Here is a 17,421-nt window from a genome sequence, read left to right on the forward strand (position 1 = left end):
TATACTTTTCATTTTCTAATTTCCTTTATACATTATTTCCACAAAAATTTGCGAACAACCCCCAACCAATTCAATATTTTCACTATTCTCATTGTCAATCAGATGATAAAAATCTCTTTTTTTTAACAGCAGAAACAAGTGAACATTTGTTTATGTGCCTTTTTTCCTATGTGTATGTCAAGTCTTTTTCAGAACGAGGCTCCAGGTATCTCCAGATTGAATTATGTACCTGCACTAGATCAACTGCTGCCAGAGTCTTAGGAAGCCTTGTTCAAATGCTAGAGTTATTCATTCACCAACATTAAATCCTAGGAGAGAGGATGCAACAAAGCCGGACTCCTTCCTCCATGGAATGTGCTGATTTCAGAGGAGGTGGCAGCCGATGTAGAAAACACTGGAATTTTTCCTTGGAACTGGACTGCGATGAGACGTGCTTGCCATGAAAATAACCTACTGTCTTTTCTTTGACCCTTCCTTTCTAGTTTTTGAAGATGAAAGCAGGAAATAATTTTCTTCGAAGATACTTTATAAAAATTGCCCCAAAAACAAAAACACATGCTTCCACTTCCCTGATAAAAATTTACTGCAGTTTGGCACCTGAGTCTAGCTCAGTTGGTGGATGAGCTGATTGATGCATTCACTCTGATAGCCAGGTGAGCCCATCTCCTTGAGGAAGCCCATGCATTTTTGGTTGCATGATGGGCCACTGAGAGGTGAAAAGGGTGCAGGAACCATGAGATCTCCTGGAAATGCTTCTCCGAAAAGGCAGTTTCATGAATGAGGTCTTCCAGGCAAATGACACCAAACTTCCCCAAGTGCTCCTCAATCACTATGTTATTTGTTAGAGGAATGGTCTTCTTCTTGACCTTGGCTTGTCCACGTTTCAAAATGTATTTCAGATTTTGAAATCTTCAGGTCCATAAGGTTCCACTAAAAGCAGCATTTTTAGGTTCTGGGGGGTGACATTTACAAAGACACCACTAAAATGTTTCCTTAAGTGAAGTCTTGCAACGGGTTCTCTGCACCAGTAAACTCACGCCATCAATCCTTTCCAGCCTACAACAAAGGCCAAGGAATGTTTATCTGGCAATTCCAAGGTATGAGGTTTCACTTCTAGCCATCTGAGATGTACCTGGTCACATCTCCGCCTTCAGGAATCATGCAGGAATGATTCCAGTTGCTTAAACCTGAGCCCTTTTCCTTTCCTGTGCTCCTTTGCCAAAATGCCTGCTTTGCCTAGGTGGCTATGAGGGCTTGATAAGCCTCCCTCTTTTTCAGGAGATTTCCTGGAGCCAAAGGGATTTTTCTTTGGTCTTGTTTCGCTGCCTTTCTTGTGTTGTGGCTCAAAAATCTTACACGTTATAAATTAACTACACATTTTAAAAATTGCATTATATAATACGTATATAAAATATAATATATATGTATACTGTAAAATATGGTAATAAAATGAACAGCTGCTAAGCCACCACTCCGCCTAAGAAATATCAAAATCCTGGCATTTACTTTTGCATTGCTGTCCATTAAATTCTTCTATCTAATCCAACAGGTGGTCACAATATGTTATTAAATTTTGTATTTGTCATTGCCTTTCTTTTAATTTTATACATTTATCACTCACATGTATGCATCCCATGCAATACAATGTTTAGTGTAGGTTATTTTTTAAACTTTATATAAACATTTTAGTATTTACATTAATTGCTTTTTCACGCAACATTAAATATAGTACAAGTGTCCAAGTTTTAGTGTTTCGCTATAGTTCGTTTTTTAAGCAATAAAAATTATATTGTCTAAATATTTCACATTTTATTCATCCATCTTCCTGTTGATAGACATGCAACATATTTCTTCTTAGTTTCTGCTTCTGTCAATATTATCACTCTGAATATTTGTGTACAGATCTGTTCTATACACACATGGATTCCCTAACATATATCCCTAGGAGACAAAATTCCTGTACAAGGTCATGCCACATTATTTTTAAATTTTTAAAGCAATACATACTCTTTAACCCTATCTTCTATAATGCATATTTTTCTCAGATTTTTTTTACATGAGTATTGCAGTTTATTAAAAGAAACTGTAGGCAGGAAGAAATGTGAAGAGTCTCCCGGTCTGTCTAGGTCTCCCAAGCAGAAAACTGGGACTGTTACATCAATGCATGGATTGCATTTAATTCGATGAGTTTTTACTACTGTCTGTATCTATGCAATATCACCCAAAACAAGATGTAGATAGAATATTTCCATCACCTCAGAAAGTTTGCCTGTGTCCTTTTGAAGTTGATCCTTCTTTCCACCCACTGCAACTTTCTGATTTTTAATCCCTTAGAGTGATTTTGCCAAAAAGTTGCCCCTTATATAAAATATATATCATGTAGTTTATGTTATTTAGTATCTGGCTTCTTTTAACTTATTTTTTGACTTTTATCTATCATTACATCAATTAGTAGTTCCTTCCTTTCGTATTGCTAAGTATTCTTTCACTAAATAAATATGACAAAATATTTTGACAGATGCAGAAGGATTATTGATGTAAGTTAATTAACGTAATATCCCAGTTACTTGTGATGCTGAGGTGGGAGGATCACTTGCGCCCAAGATGTCAAGGCTGCAGGGGGCCACAGTTGTACTACTGCACTTCAGCCTGGGTTACAGAGCAAGACACTGTCTCATAAATAATAAAAAGACATTATAAGAGCTCCTATTATATAAATGTTCAACAAATTTGTTTTGTTATTTCTAACATTTTAATCAAAATAAGTGGTCCACATTTAGTAGTACCAAGGTAATATGTGGAGACTGGTAATTTTAGTTAATTTTAAGATGAGAAATTCTCTTCATTCATTGATTTTTTTGAAGTATCTATTTTGGTTTAGGTGATGAGAAAATGTACATAAACAATAAATAATAATCTTATTAATTTTATAGTACTTGAATTTGAAGTATGGTATTTGCTGATAATAAAAATAAACTCTTGATGCTCCATTGATGAGAATTGTTTAATTCTCATCTCTTTTATATATTCTTAAGGATATATTGAAGGCTCATCTACATAAGTTAAGAACATTTAACTCCCTCTGGAATCATTGTGAAAATAAATGTCTTTGATTTCCTAATAGATATGTAATTCACAAAAATAAGAGAAAATAAATTTTAAATAAATTTGTATCTACAAATTGATTTGTATTTGTACTATCTGAGAACATAGCAATATTTCATAAATCAAATATCAATGATAAAAATATGTATTCCATATATAAAGCTTTAAAAGTAAGGTGTTGCATTGAGATTACTTTCTACACATACTCCCTTCAAAGATGCTTAATAATATTTCACACTTAAATGAAGACATACAAATGATTCAGTTAACACACTCTCTCTCTCTCTTTCTCTCTCACACACACACGTATATACATGTTCTTTTTAAAATTCAGAATACTAATAACAAATAAGTCCTTGAGGGGAAAAAAGTAAAAAAAAAAAAAAGCTCTTTATATGCCAAATTAGTGAGAAAATGTTCAGCTATTTTTTTTCATCTTTTTTTCTTTTATACAGAGAAACTCAGGTATAAACTTCTAGCAGCATTTTGATCAGATTTAGAAAATAGTTGAAAGAGGAAGAACAAAGGGAGATGATAGAAATGGCAGAAAACTTAAGGCATCTTTGGATGAAAAAATAACCTGAATCAAGAAAATGTAATTTTTGATGGTGATTACACTTTGAAGAAAATAAAGTGGATTGAGGAGACAGATATGACTGGGCAGGAAATTAGATAGGGTGGACAAGATGGTCTCTCTAAAAGGGGCTATTGAGCTGATACTTGAATGATAAAAAGGAGCAGGCTATCAGAAGTTATGAGTCAAGTATTTTTCAGAAAGAGGAAAAGAAAAAATAATGGAAATAGGGATAACCCATTAGAGAAAATGTGAGAAGCCTTACATGGTTGGAACAAAACGAATAAGGGTAAGTTTCAGAAGAAGAGAATAAAGACAGGAAAATATAAGGTGGGAGGAGATAAAGAGTTTATACCTTATTTTGAGTAATGGGAAATAATTATTGGGTTTTATGCTGGATAATATCCGTGATTGAATTAGAATGTGAAGATAACTGCAGCTGTGTTGCAGGTCATTAATAGTTTTGGGAAAAAGAAAATGTTTTAGAACTGTTCGCAGGTTACTGGAGAGTTTATGTAAACGATGTTAGATACTTGAGTAGGATCCAGGCAGTACTGTTTTAAGAAATAGTCCAGTTTGGATACTTTCCGAAAGAATAAATAGCAAGATTACATAAGGTTACAATGACTGGAAGGATCAAGGAGAAAGCCTAGTGTTCTGGTCTGAGAAACTGGGTAAATTGAAGTAGTATTAACTATGTTGTATGAAACACACAAAAGCAATTTGTGAGTAGAGAAACACAAAATTCAAGGCCAAATATTGGAATTAATAAATTAATCTCAGTGATGAAAACTTTGTCAAGTTATGCTACTGACATTAAGTGATGATAAAGTGTGTCTGAGGAGAAAAAAATAAATAAATTCACCTATTGGGAAAGTGGTGTTTTAGAAGAGAAAAATGACAAGAACTGAAAACAGTTGTTCTCCATCACTTTGTGGTCTGGAGTAGACAGAAGAGCAAAGGTACAGAGTGTCATCAGCTGGTAATCCTTGAGGGATACTGAGAGAGTGTGGTAACATGGAAACCAATGCCAATATTTCTAGAATAAAAGTGTTAACTGTCTGAGTGCTGGTGGGAAAGTTGAATATGGGTAATAGACTTGAATAGACAATATGGTGCACATTGGTGACCCCATAATAAATTTCAGAGGTGTAGTGACAAGGATGAATGGAGGAGATTGAAGAGAATGTGCAGTGGATGAATGGAGAAATTGTTTCTGAGTCCTTTAAAACAATTTATTCTAAAAGGGGACAATATTTACTTGGTAGTAGTCAGAGAAGTATCATGTTCAAGAATATGGGACCTATTATAGCAAGTGATATGTAAACAGTAATGTGTTTCCAGATTATTTTTCCAATCAAAAACAAGGTGGGAAACAACTTTCTAGTTCGCAGCAAAGCAATTAATGTAATTAATAGATTCTTATTATAATGAAATACATTTAAAAAGTCGGCATTCCAAGAGACAGTATTTTCAACAAATTTATTTTTATGCTTTTATTTTTAACAATAATAGTTAACATTAATAAAGTAACTGCATTATTTTCTTATGTTTTGGCTGATGAGGTTCTTTGAATTTTTCAAAAGTCTATTAATTGAAGACTTCCCCTCAACTTCCTCCCCATGTTCTAGGAAGGATAGATAAGTATAGGGATGTACATATTTCATTGTTATTACATCTTGTCCTTGTCTGATCAAGTATTTCTTTTAAAGTACTGCTAAAACTTGTCTACATTTTATAATTGAGGTGAATGTCAGCAATTTCATCACATTAATGTCTTTTGTTATTAAATGTATTATACTGAGGTGTGTGATTTCTGTATCCTCTAATAGAAATATTTCTAATAGCAAATATTTATTTCTCTTTTTATAGAGTCAGAATCAAGATTTGTTTCCTCCACCTTGTTGAAACTTATGCAAATATCTCTCAAATAAATAAATTGGCCCAAACTTTGTGGAAGTTTGACTACTTCATAATTGTTTATGAAATACCTCTATTTTCTACCAGACGCAGTAAAGAGTGTCACATAATAATGACGAGAAGGACCTCTGTCATGTAAGGCAGAAATTTTCTTACTTCTCATGTATTTTGGTCTGTTTTGTGTTGCTATAAAGGAATACCTGTGGCTGGGTAATTTATAAAGAAAAAGGTTTATTTGGTTCACATCTCTAATAATCTATAAAATTGAATATTGACCATTTGCATCTAGTGAGACGCCTTAGGCTTCTTCTATTACAGGTGTTACTAAGAAATAATTTTTAGGCAGCTAGAAAGGGTGAAAGTTTCCAGTGGAACCTTCCTTTAATAAAAAAGCAACTCCCAAACCATGTCTTCTCCATCAGAAAGGGGCTTGAATAACCAGACCTGAAAGCACTGATATGCAAATACCGGCAGCTAGAAGCCAGGTCCACCCAATATGGTGGCTCCCACCCTCTTTTCCTTGTCACTGGGTGTGCCAGGTGTCATGCCAGCCTCCAGATAAAACCACATGTGTGGGACGGCCAGTCTTTTTGCAGGCTGTGTAGAAGGCACACCTGGTCAAACCAATTCGCTAGTCCCTGTGTAAATCAATCACCACCTCCTCCAGCCTCTGTGCAAAACCAGTTGCATTCCACCAAAAATCAGAGACCCTCTTTTGAGTTTTCTCAACATGAGGACACCATTTCTCTTGCTTTTCTTCTCTTTCCATTAAACTTTCTGCTCCAAAACCCACTCCTCATGTGGGGGTATATGTCCTGAATCCTTTCTCAGCCAAGACCAAGAGCCAGGGTATATACCCCAGACAACAGAGACACTTTACTTCCACTCAGGGCAGAAAGCAAAGAAAGCCAGTGTGTGCAGAGATCACATAAGAAAAGAAGAGTGAGAGCAGGGAAGCTCCAGGGTTTTTTTAAAAACAACCAGCTCTCAAGGGAATTAATACAGTGAGAACTCATTCACTCCCCCCACCCAAAGAATGCTGTTAAACTACCCATAAGGGATCTGGCCCATAACCCAAATACCTCTCATTAGGCCCCACCTCCAACTTTGGGATTCAAATGTCAACATGAGGTTTTGAGGGAACAAACTTGCAAACCATAGCACCAAGTCACAAAACGCTACAGCGGAGATGGAGAATTGAAGCTAGAGATTAGTCATGTGAGTGGACAGTTCTGGAGCCAATGAGTGAGAATAGGATCAAGGACACGAGTCAAAAAGCTGGTCTGAAATAGAAATAAGTACAGGCCATCTTTTGTAACTAATGAGAGGAGAGTTTATGGGTAGAGATACAGGTAAATATGGAAATTTGATGGTGAGAAGTTGAGGAAATTATCTTCTGAAAGTTTTTATTTACTCATGGACGTTTGAATAAATACCATAAACTCAGAGTAAGAAAAATACATAAAATAGGATGGTTGAAAAGAAGAACAAAGGTGAAATATTTATTTCAATTCGTGGAGAAAACAAAGCACATATACTAAGAAATATGGAAAGATTAGCATTGTATGGAGTGCCCGATTTCCACTTGGATTTTGCTTTATATGTGTAAAATGAGACCAATTGAGATTTTTGCATTTTTCTCAAGCTTCTCAGAGCCACCAGGTTGAGGCAAGAGGATTGAGTTAAACCAAGGTAGAAGTTGTAAAAAAAAGAGCGTAGTATTCAACACTGTATGCAAAGAAGTAATTCTGGAGGTGACATTTATTTGATTTTTAAATTTCTTGAAAATAGTTATTTAAAGGGAAAATATTTATTTAGCAAATAATTTTAAACTGCTTCTTGGTATCCAGTCAGACGGTTAATGATGGAAATGAATTTCAAGTTCTATATTTCAGAGGTGATCTTCTAAAAGTATGAATATATGTTCTGCCTAGTTTCATGGTTACCTGTAAGAGATCTATTATTCTATCTCTAGTTATTAATACTAAAATTTTAAAATTGACCTTACATTGTAATTAAACTTTATAACTCATTTACCTTATATTGTAATTAGCTTGAGACTTCTGGAAACAATTATTTCTTGACATAGATATTCTAATCTAGTCATAGTTACCACTTTTATTTAGATACACATGTACATTCTCTCCTGATACAATCACTATTAATATAAACTCATTGTTCTCTATTAGGCCTTTCTCAATCATAGTATGAGAAATTCAGCTTTCAAAATTTTAGACACTTTTAAATACATAACCTTTTTAATGACTTTGGTTATGGATGATACAATTATGCTTTACCTGAAGTATCTGAAATGAACTTTGCTAATCATATGTATTTTAAGTTTCTTCATCCAAAGATCATATCTTTCTCCATTGGGCTTTTTTTTGAAATCCAAGATGTCAAAACCAATACGTAAAACTATTCAATTTCCTTCTCTTTGACCAAACAGTTCATTCTTTTGAAGCATAATCTAACCAATATAGTAATTTCAACATCATGTCTCTAATTTCTAGAACAGTGTAAAATTATATAAATCAGATTCTCACATGTTACTAAATGATGCTTCCTACAGTGATCTCCTTTGACTGTTAATGCCTCCCAACAAGTACCTTCCTGCAGATTTTACAATTTGTCAAAAAAATGAATAAACTCTTCTTCTAAGTGAGAAGTCAGCAAAATGCCCACATAACACGCAACTTTTGTTTTATTTTATTTTTGGTCACCATGAAAAATTTCAAAACGTTTCTCAAGAATGAACAGGAACTAACACTTTTTGAGCACTTATTGAATATTGTACTATCAAGACAATATTTTATGTACTATTTTGGGATTAAAAAATAAAGTTTTAAAAAAATCAGACTGGTTATTTTAATAGAGGTGAATAGATGTTTACTATTTATACTCATACATGTCACTGATGTTCCTCTAATAGGTGAGAAAAGAGTGAGTTACCTTTTCATCTCTTCCAACTATTGCCTGGTTTTAGTTACATTCAAGCTTTCAAATTATTTTTCTTTTAATTCTATACTTTCCCTAAAGATATATAAATGTTATCTGAAGCACTGTTAGTCCAATATAAGTTACTCTGCCATTATTAGAACCAAAGCTTCTCCTAATACTTAAAATTTGTTTAGTTTTTATGTTATAAATTCACCTAAAAAACAAATAATGGAAAATTTTATATCAAAATAAAGTATTTAAGTTTAAGCTTCTTTATCTTAGTTATTTCTTAGAATAAAAGGTAGTTTGGGAAACAATTTTACAAATACAATATTGAAACAATGTTTTTGCTAGTGTTTTTCTAATTACTTTCATAGAAGGTATTCCATACATATAAACAATTAAAATAAAATTCATTTAATTTGTGATTTCCTAGATAATTTTACATAAGCCTATTTAATTTTTTCAACAGAAAAATGCTACTTCAAAATCTGACTAAATCTGAAAAGCATTGCAGATGGTAAGATATGATAACTTGATTATTATCATCAATATTTTAATGACATCTAACAGGAGCATGTGCAAAAGACGAATGAATGTTCACCTGAAAAAGTATTGAATATTTTCTATGATCATAATTTCTATGATTATCACTGAATAATTAATTGAGCTACCCACTTGAATAAGTCATGTTGCTTCCTAGAAAATAAAACAAGGGGACGGGTGCGGTGGCTCACGCTTGCAACCCCAGCACTTTGGGAGGCTGAGGCAGGTGGATCATGAAGTCAGGAGTTCAAGACCAGCCTGGCCAAGATGGTGAAACCCCGCCTCTACTAAACATGCAAAAAAAAATTAGCCATGCATGGTGGCACACACTTGTAATCCCAGCTACTCCAGAGGCTGAGGCAGAGAATTGCTTAAACCTGGAGGAGTGGAGGTTGCAGTGAGCTGAGATCATGTCACTACACTCCAGCCTGGGTGACAGAGCGAGACTCCGTCTCAAAAAAAAAAAAAAAAAAAGGAAGAAAACAAGAAAAGAAAAAACCCACCTTATCTGTTATTTTAATTAATTGCAATTTTGCAGAGGGGTCATCACTTCACTTCTTGATTAAGAAATTTCAAAGTGATATAAAAATTACCCAAACATTCTTTAGAATTTGTATATTGTATATAATAGATACACTGTAAATAATCTATTTCTACTTTTCTTGTCATTTCTACAGCAAGTTTATATTTTCTGGGTTCTTGATTCCGGTACATTTAAGTATTTTCATATAATTTAATCCAAAATACAGAAGAATGTATTTAATATTTTGGTACTTATCAAGTTACTAAACTTTAAGGGTTTTTCATTATTATATACAAGGTCACAGTATTATTGTGTCCTCAGTTTATGACATATTCCATCAACTTTTCTAAGTAAAGATTGATCTCCATCCTCTGCCTGCCATCTAGATTGTCAGATATATGGTTTTATTAGGATTGACCCGTCAACCATGAGATGTTGTCAGTCACAACCCTGGAAAATAAAAATAGTTTATATTTTTCCAGAGTTCTAAAATGTGCTCAGGCAAATCTTGTATCATGTATGCCCAATTATAACAGATTTCTCAATGACCATTCATTTTTTGTTCATGGCCAATACCCTTAAATTTAAACAAATATTTATAACACAGCAGGTATACATATCTTTGGTTAAATATAAAAAGACTTCCTCTAGAGTATCCCATGTAATGTAACACTTCAAATAAGTTATTCTATGTGATAAAAGTTATATTGTGAGAATCATTGCTCCTGTATGCTAGGATATATATACATTTTTTTTCTATTTTATTCCATTAGAAGTTTAAATCTTTGTAGAAATTATTGTTTGTGTTTGATGGAAAACCCTGTAGCTATACATCCAGTCTTAAAATGCATTGCCTTATTCCTACGATAATTAGTTACTATCTATTAGCATAATACATACAAATAATTATGCTAGATTTTATGAGACAAAAACAATTTAAAATGATTTTTAAAAGCATACTTCCTGTTTGTGGAATACATAATTTAATAAATAGATATTTCTCCAATGCTTCTTAAATCTTCTCTGGTGAAAATTGACCTTTACGATGTCCGTCTTATGTAACCAACAGCATCAAATAAAGGTATACTGGTATTTTTCATAGCCTAAAGACTGAAGCCTATCATCTTTTCCTACCTCCTTTTCGATTTTCTCATTCCTTTCTAATATCTTTAGCATGCTCATTCTTTCTATAGTTACCTATAAACAAAATCACATGCTTAATCTTAGTGTCTATTGCAGCTCCTCTTCATTTGCTTCTTTTACTAGCTAGGCAGACAGTGCCAGGTCCTCAATCTTCCACAATGCCCAAGCAAGCCTCGCCTCGGTTCTCTTCCCAACCCTACCTCCTGGTTAGGCTTCTGGAAAGAGTAATTCTAACCCAGCAAAAGAGCATGAGAAACTTTCAAATCACGTGTTTAGACAATTCTTGCAAATGATTTAACATTTGCTGGAATTCTAGAAAAAATATAAAATACTTTGTATTTTTAAGGATATAGGATAGGGATTTACTGTCTTTCTTTTATGCTTTACTTGGTTTTATTGTTCTGACTGAAGTATGTACGTTGTGGCCAGGTATTGGCTAGGAGTCCTGTTTGAGGTGAGATTTAGGAGACGTAAAAGAGTTAGAGCATCATGAAAGAAGGTCATGCCTTTTTTTATTGTTTTGCTCTGTTTTTGTTTTTGTTTTTTTTTTGTTTTTTTTGAGACAGAGTTTCACTCTTGTTGCCCACCTCCCGGGTTCAAGCGATTCTCCTGCCTCAGCCTCCCAAGTAGCTGGGATTACAGGTGCCTACCACCACACCTGGATAATTTTGTATTTTTAGTAGAGACGGGGTTTTGCCATGTTAGTCAGGCTCGTCTCGAACGCCTGACATCAGGTGATCTGCTCGCCTCGGCCTCCCGAAGTGCTGGGATTACAGGCATGAGTCACCATGCCTGGCCAGGTCATGGTATTATTGTTGACATGAGCAAAGAAGTAATGGCTGAGCAACCAGAGTTCACTCTGTCTTTATTGTCCAGAATTAGTATGCCTGGTTTCAAAAAATGTGAGATGGAATAATCATGATGTGGCCTCTATTTATTAATCCACTTTCTTATTTTGCTGTTTTTCATCAGCTTCCACCTTTTCTTACACATACACTTGCATTCTTGGATTATAGAATTGTTGATACTTCCCCATCATCGTGAAGCTTCACACGTTTCTAAACGTATGTTTATTTTTGCCACTTAAACAAGATCCCTTATTCTTTCAGCTTAAGGATCTTCTGTGTATTCTGTCAACTCAGCTCAGAAATTATCCTCTCTATGAAAATTTGTTGCCACATTTTTTCACCTTAATATACACTTTCTATCATTTGCCCATAATTATAATATTACATGTATACTAGTGTTACATGTATACATGTAATTATATCTGTCTTATCAGGCTGTTATCACAGTATGAAAGGTTTTTGAAAGCAGAAATTGTATTTTATTCAGCAATGTATCAGAAACTAACAGATGTTTTACATAAGATGTTCAATAAATATTATTCAGTCAGCACAACTGGTTGACTAAATGCATATATGGAATGGCAGTTTTCAAACAAATACAGACTAGAGGACAAGAATGTTGACTTTAAAAATGACTGTCCTTCCTTTCCAAATGGAATATTGCCAAGATGGTACTCTCATACCCCTGAATTATGAATTTAATGTGTCTTTATTATTATATTTAATAAATAGTATCTATTATATATAATTTTATAAAATAAACATACTTTTAATATCATTCATTCAAAGAATATAGATGGAAAACATGGCTCTTCTCTGGTTGAGAACAATCTCTAACTATATAAAGGATACAGCCTGGTAGAGAGGACTGTAATAGAGACTCCTATAGCTTGCAAAATTAACAGTTATCTAGGTTATCTAGGTGACCTTAGAGTTTGAAAGACTGAAGAGGTACTAAGCATCAGTATGATTTAGCATCTTTAAAATAGTACTAGTGTTAAGAGATTCAAACTTTGTTCAACTCACACTTATGAGTGAGAACATGCAGCGTTTGGTTTTCTGTTGTTGTGTTAGTTTGCTGAGAATGATACTAGCTTCATCCATGTCCCTGCAAAGGACATGAACTCATCCTTTTTTATGGCTGCATAGTATTCCATGGTGTATAAGTACCACGTTTTCTTTATCCGGTCTATAATTGATGGGCATTTGGGTTGGTTCCAAGTCTTTGCTATTGTGAACAGTGTTGCAATAAACATACGTGTGCATGTGTCTTTATAGTAGGATGATTTATAATCCTTTGGGTATATACTTGGTAATGGGATTGTGGGTCAAATGATATTTCTAGTTTTAGATCTTTGAGGAATCGCCACACTGTTTTCCACAATGGTTGAACTAATTTACACTCCCACAAACTGTGTAAAAGCATTCGTATTTCTCCACATCCTCTCCAGCATCTGTTGTTTCCTGACTTTTTAATGATCACCATTCTAAATGGCATGAGATAGTATCTCATTGTGGTTTTGATTTGCATTTTTCTAATGGCCAGTGAGCTTTTTTTCATATGTTTGTTGACTGCATAAATGTTTTCTTTTGAGAAGGGTTTGTTCATATCCTTGGCCCACTTTTTGACAGGGTTGTTTGTTTTTTTCTTGTAAATTTGTTGAAATTCTTCGTAGATTCTGGATATTAGCCCTTTGTCAGATGGATAGATTGCAAAAATTTTCTCCCATTCTGTAGGTTGCCTGTTAACTCTGATGATAGTTTCTTTTGCCGTGCAGAAGCTCTTTAGTTTTAATTAGATCCCATTTGTCAATTTTGGCTTTTGTTCCCATTGCTTTTGCTGTTTTAGTCAGGAACTCTTTGCCCAAGCCTATGTCCTGAATGATATTGCTTAGGTTTTCAGGAGTTCGAGACCAGCCTGGCCAACATAGTGAAACCCTATCTCTACTAAAAGTACGAAAGAAAAAAAATTAGGTGTGCATGGTGGCAGGTGCCTGTAATCCCAGCTACTCAGGAGGCTGAGGCAGGAGAATTGCTTGAACACAGGAGGCAGAGATTACAATGAGCAAAAGTTGCATCACTGCACACCAGCCTGGGCCACAGCATGAGACTCCATCTTAAAAAAAAAGAGAGGAAAAAAAAGAAAAGAAAAGAAAAAAAAATGTGGAAAAAGATGCTGCATGTTTTGAAATAGGATGGTTGCTCTGATAAAGGGGAGTATGTGCCCTTCTACAAAGCACTGCGAGAAAAAAAAAAGCAAAACATAATCTCTAAAAATATAAAACAAGAAGTTTTTGCATTAATCGAATCAAATCATGCTACTGGCAAAGCAAAACAAGACTGGGTCAGGATGCCTTATTGATAACTGGTTGATCAAAAGGAAAGAATTATCATTCATAATTTATCTTGATCTCAGTTTGCACTATTTGATTATTCTTAACATTCCTAGTTCTTTATACTCATTTTGCTATAGGATTCTCTTCTCCCACAGTTTTGAATACTCCACTGTGTCTGTTAGCTTTGTGACCTTAACATTCCAGTATAGCTCTCCTTGCAAATTGCATTTATCTTTAGAAGTATGAAACTAATTTTCTCTAGCCCTAGGCCATCAAAAGTCCTCCATATGTGGGACCAGCCTCTTCCACTGTTACCAGGGGAGAGGAGGAGAGAACACTGAAATATTTGGATTGTCCCAAAAAAAAGCTATGTTTCACGTACAACTTTATGTTTTTATATTTGGGGGAATTTTTTTCTCAAGTATTTTAAGACAGCAGGCAAAAAAAGAAATGTCAGATTTCAGGATACTTCTTTCATAACAAGATAGACAAACATTCTCTGTTGGATAACACTGCAAAAGAATTTATGTTTTTATATTTCTACCTAATTTTCTTCATATCTTGTTAGCTCCTGATATTTTGTTTACAGCTTAAAAAACTGTCAACTGTCAAGAGTTGACAACATACATCATTTGGAAGAATAAACCATTATATTGCCTTACAGGAAATATATGGTTATATTGGGGGAACCCACCCCCAATATTTCAACGTAGGTTCTTTCTATTTTCCATAAGTGTCAGTTGGCTGAGAAATAAAGAGAGACAGTACAAAGAGAGGAATTTTACAGCTGGGATGCCGGGGGTGACAGCCCATATCGGTAGGACCATGACGTCCGCCTGAGTCTCAGACCAGCAAGGTTTTATTAAGGGTTTCAAAAGGGGAGGGGGTGTAAGAACAGGAAGTAGGTACAAAGATCACATGCTTCAAAGCACAAAAAGCAGAACCATTAATAAGGGTCTAACAAAGATCACATGCTTCTGAGGGAACAGGACAAAGGGCAAAAGCGGAACCACTGATAAGGGTCTATGTTCAGCGGTGCACGTATTGTCTTGATAAACATCTTTAACAACAGAAAGCAAGGTTTGAGAGCAGAGAACCGGTCTGACCACAAATTTACCAGGGCAGAGTTTTTCCCCACCCTAGGAAACCTGAGGGTTCTGCAGGAGACCAGGGTGTATCTCTGTCCTTATCTCAAAACTGCGTAAGACAGACATTCCCAGAGCGGCTGTTTATAGACCTCCCCCAAGGAACACATTCCTTTCCCAGGATATTGATATTAATATTCCGTGCTAGGAAAAGAATTTAGCAATATCTTTCCTACTTGCACGTCCGTTTATAGGCTCTCTGCAAGAAGAAAAATATGGCTCTTTCTGCCTGACCCCGCAGGCAGCTTGTCCTTATGGTTGTCTTCCCTTGTTCCATAAAAATCGCTGTTATTCTGTTCTTTTTCAAATTGCATTGATTTCATATTGTTCAAACACACATGTTTTACAATCAATTTGTACAGTTAACACAATTATCACAGTCATCCCAAGTAGCTGGGACTACAGGTGCCCGCCACCACACCCAGCTAATCTTCTTTTTGTATTTTTAGTAGAGACGGGGTTTCACCGTGTTAGTCAGGATGATCTCGATCTCCTGACCTGGTGATCCGACCACCTCGGCCTCCCAAAGTGCTGGGATTACAGGCTTGAGCCTATTAACATTTTTTATCAGTATAGTATGTTTGTTAAAATTGATGGAAAACATTGATACATTGTGTGTTATTAACTAAATTTCATAGTTCACTTTAGGGTTTACTCCTTGTGTTGTACAGTTCTATGGATTTTGACAAATGCACAATGTCAGGTAATACATACAGTGATTAAATTATGTAAACTATTGTATAGAATATTTTCATGGCCTTGAATGTGCCCTGTACTCCATTTATTCATGCCTTGAGCCCTCTCTTTCACAATCCTGCAACCACTGATTTTTTTTGTATTGTCTCCATAGTTTGCCTTATCAAGAATTTTGTGTGGTTGGAATCATACAGCATGTAGCCTTTCAAACTGGCTTATTTCACTTAGTAATATGCATGTAATGTTCTTCCTTTTTTTTGCAGCTTGTTAGTTCATTTGTTTTCACTGTCAAATAACAGCAGATTATATGGATATAACACAGTTTCTTTATACATTTATCTATTCATTACTTCCAGTGTGTTTCAGTTCTGATTAAATGTGATACAAACATTTGCAGGTAGATGTTGTGTGGACATAGGTTTTTAACTAATTTTGGTTAATATCTAAGAGTATGATTTGCTTAGTATCTAAGAGTATGATCATGTGGTAAGACTATGTTCAGCTTTGTAAGAAACCACTAGACTATCTTCCAAAGTGTCTATCCAACTTTGGGTTCTAACCAGCTATAAAAGAACATTGTTGTTGCTTTACGTCCTTGCCAGCATTTGATGTTCTCAGTGTTTTTGGATTTTAGTCATTCTAATAGATGCACGTTGGTTTCTCATTGTTTAATTTGTAATTCCTCAGTGATATATATTAGTGAGCATCTCTTCACATGTTTTTTTGCAACTGGTATGTCTTCTTTAGTCAGGTATATAGCAACTTCTTTTGTCCACTCTTTAGTTGGATTGTTTGTTTTCTTATTGTTAAGTTTTAAGAATTTTTGTATATTTTAAATACAAGTACGTTATCAGATATGTGCTTTGAAAATATATTTTTCAAGTTTGTGGCTTATCTTTAACTCATTTAGCAATGTTTTCCCCAGAACAGATATTTTTAATTTTAATGAAATCCAGCTTATCAATTTTGTCTTTTATGGATTGTGCTTTTGCTGTCGCATATAAAAAGTTATCACCAAACTCAAGGTCACCCAGATTTTCTCCTGTATTAGCTTGCTGAAGTTGCATAGTTTTGTGCTTTTCATTTAGGTCTATGGTCCATTTTGAGTTTCTTCTGTGAAAGAGAATACCATTTTTCTGTAATTTATTTATGTTTTTACTGCTATCATATAATCTATAGAATAGGAACTAGTCCCAATTTTTAATTATATCCCAATACTAATATCTGGGATTAATTTTTATTAATAAATGAATGGGAGCACTAATAGCATGTCTCTGAGTCAATTTCATATGTATACTATTTATTCCTACTCAGTTATGGCATGCAGTTTTCACACTTTGCTTGAAGTGACAACAAATAGCTCAGTATTTCATACTTTATTCTGTTATGAGAAAGATGTCATAAAGAAAAATATTTAAAATACTATAAAAAATTTAGCACCAAATATTTCAGCATAATATATCTATTTTATGCTTCTTTAAAAACAACAGGTAAAATAAATTATTCAACCAAAACCAAACAATAACAATTTAAATAGACCAGATATTTACAATAATGTCTCTAATGTGAACATCTCTTTAAGCTTTAACTTCAAATATTTGTAACATTTGTTTTTTATGTAATGCAAAAATGAAAATGAATTTCA

At 34.4% G+C, this 17,421-nt stretch overlaps 1 non-coding gene and 1 pseudogene across 1 annotated transcript; one reads left to right on the forward strand and one right to left on the reverse strand.

Moving 5' to 3' along the window:
* Window positions 1-603: 603 nt before the first annotated feature.
* LOC123569786 (large ribosomal subunit protein uL30-like 1 pseudogene) lies at window positions 604-14,762 on the reverse strand (annotated as a pseudogene).
* LOC123569896 (small nucleolar RNA SNORD38) lies at window positions 4,457-4,525 on the forward strand. Its single transcript, XR_006693781.1, has one exon. It is a non-coding gene; the product is annotated as a small nucleolar RNA SNORD38 (small nucleolar RNA).
* Window positions 14,763-17,421: the final 2,659 nt, after the last annotated feature.

The sequence above is a fragment of the Macaca fascicularis genome, chromosome 17 (genome assembly GCF_037993035.2).
Source record: "Macaca fascicularis isolate 582-1 chromosome 17, T2T-MFA8v1.1".
NCBI classification, from domain to species: domain Eukaryota; kingdom Metazoa; phylum Chordata; class Mammalia; order Primates; family Cercopithecidae; genus Macaca; species Macaca fascicularis.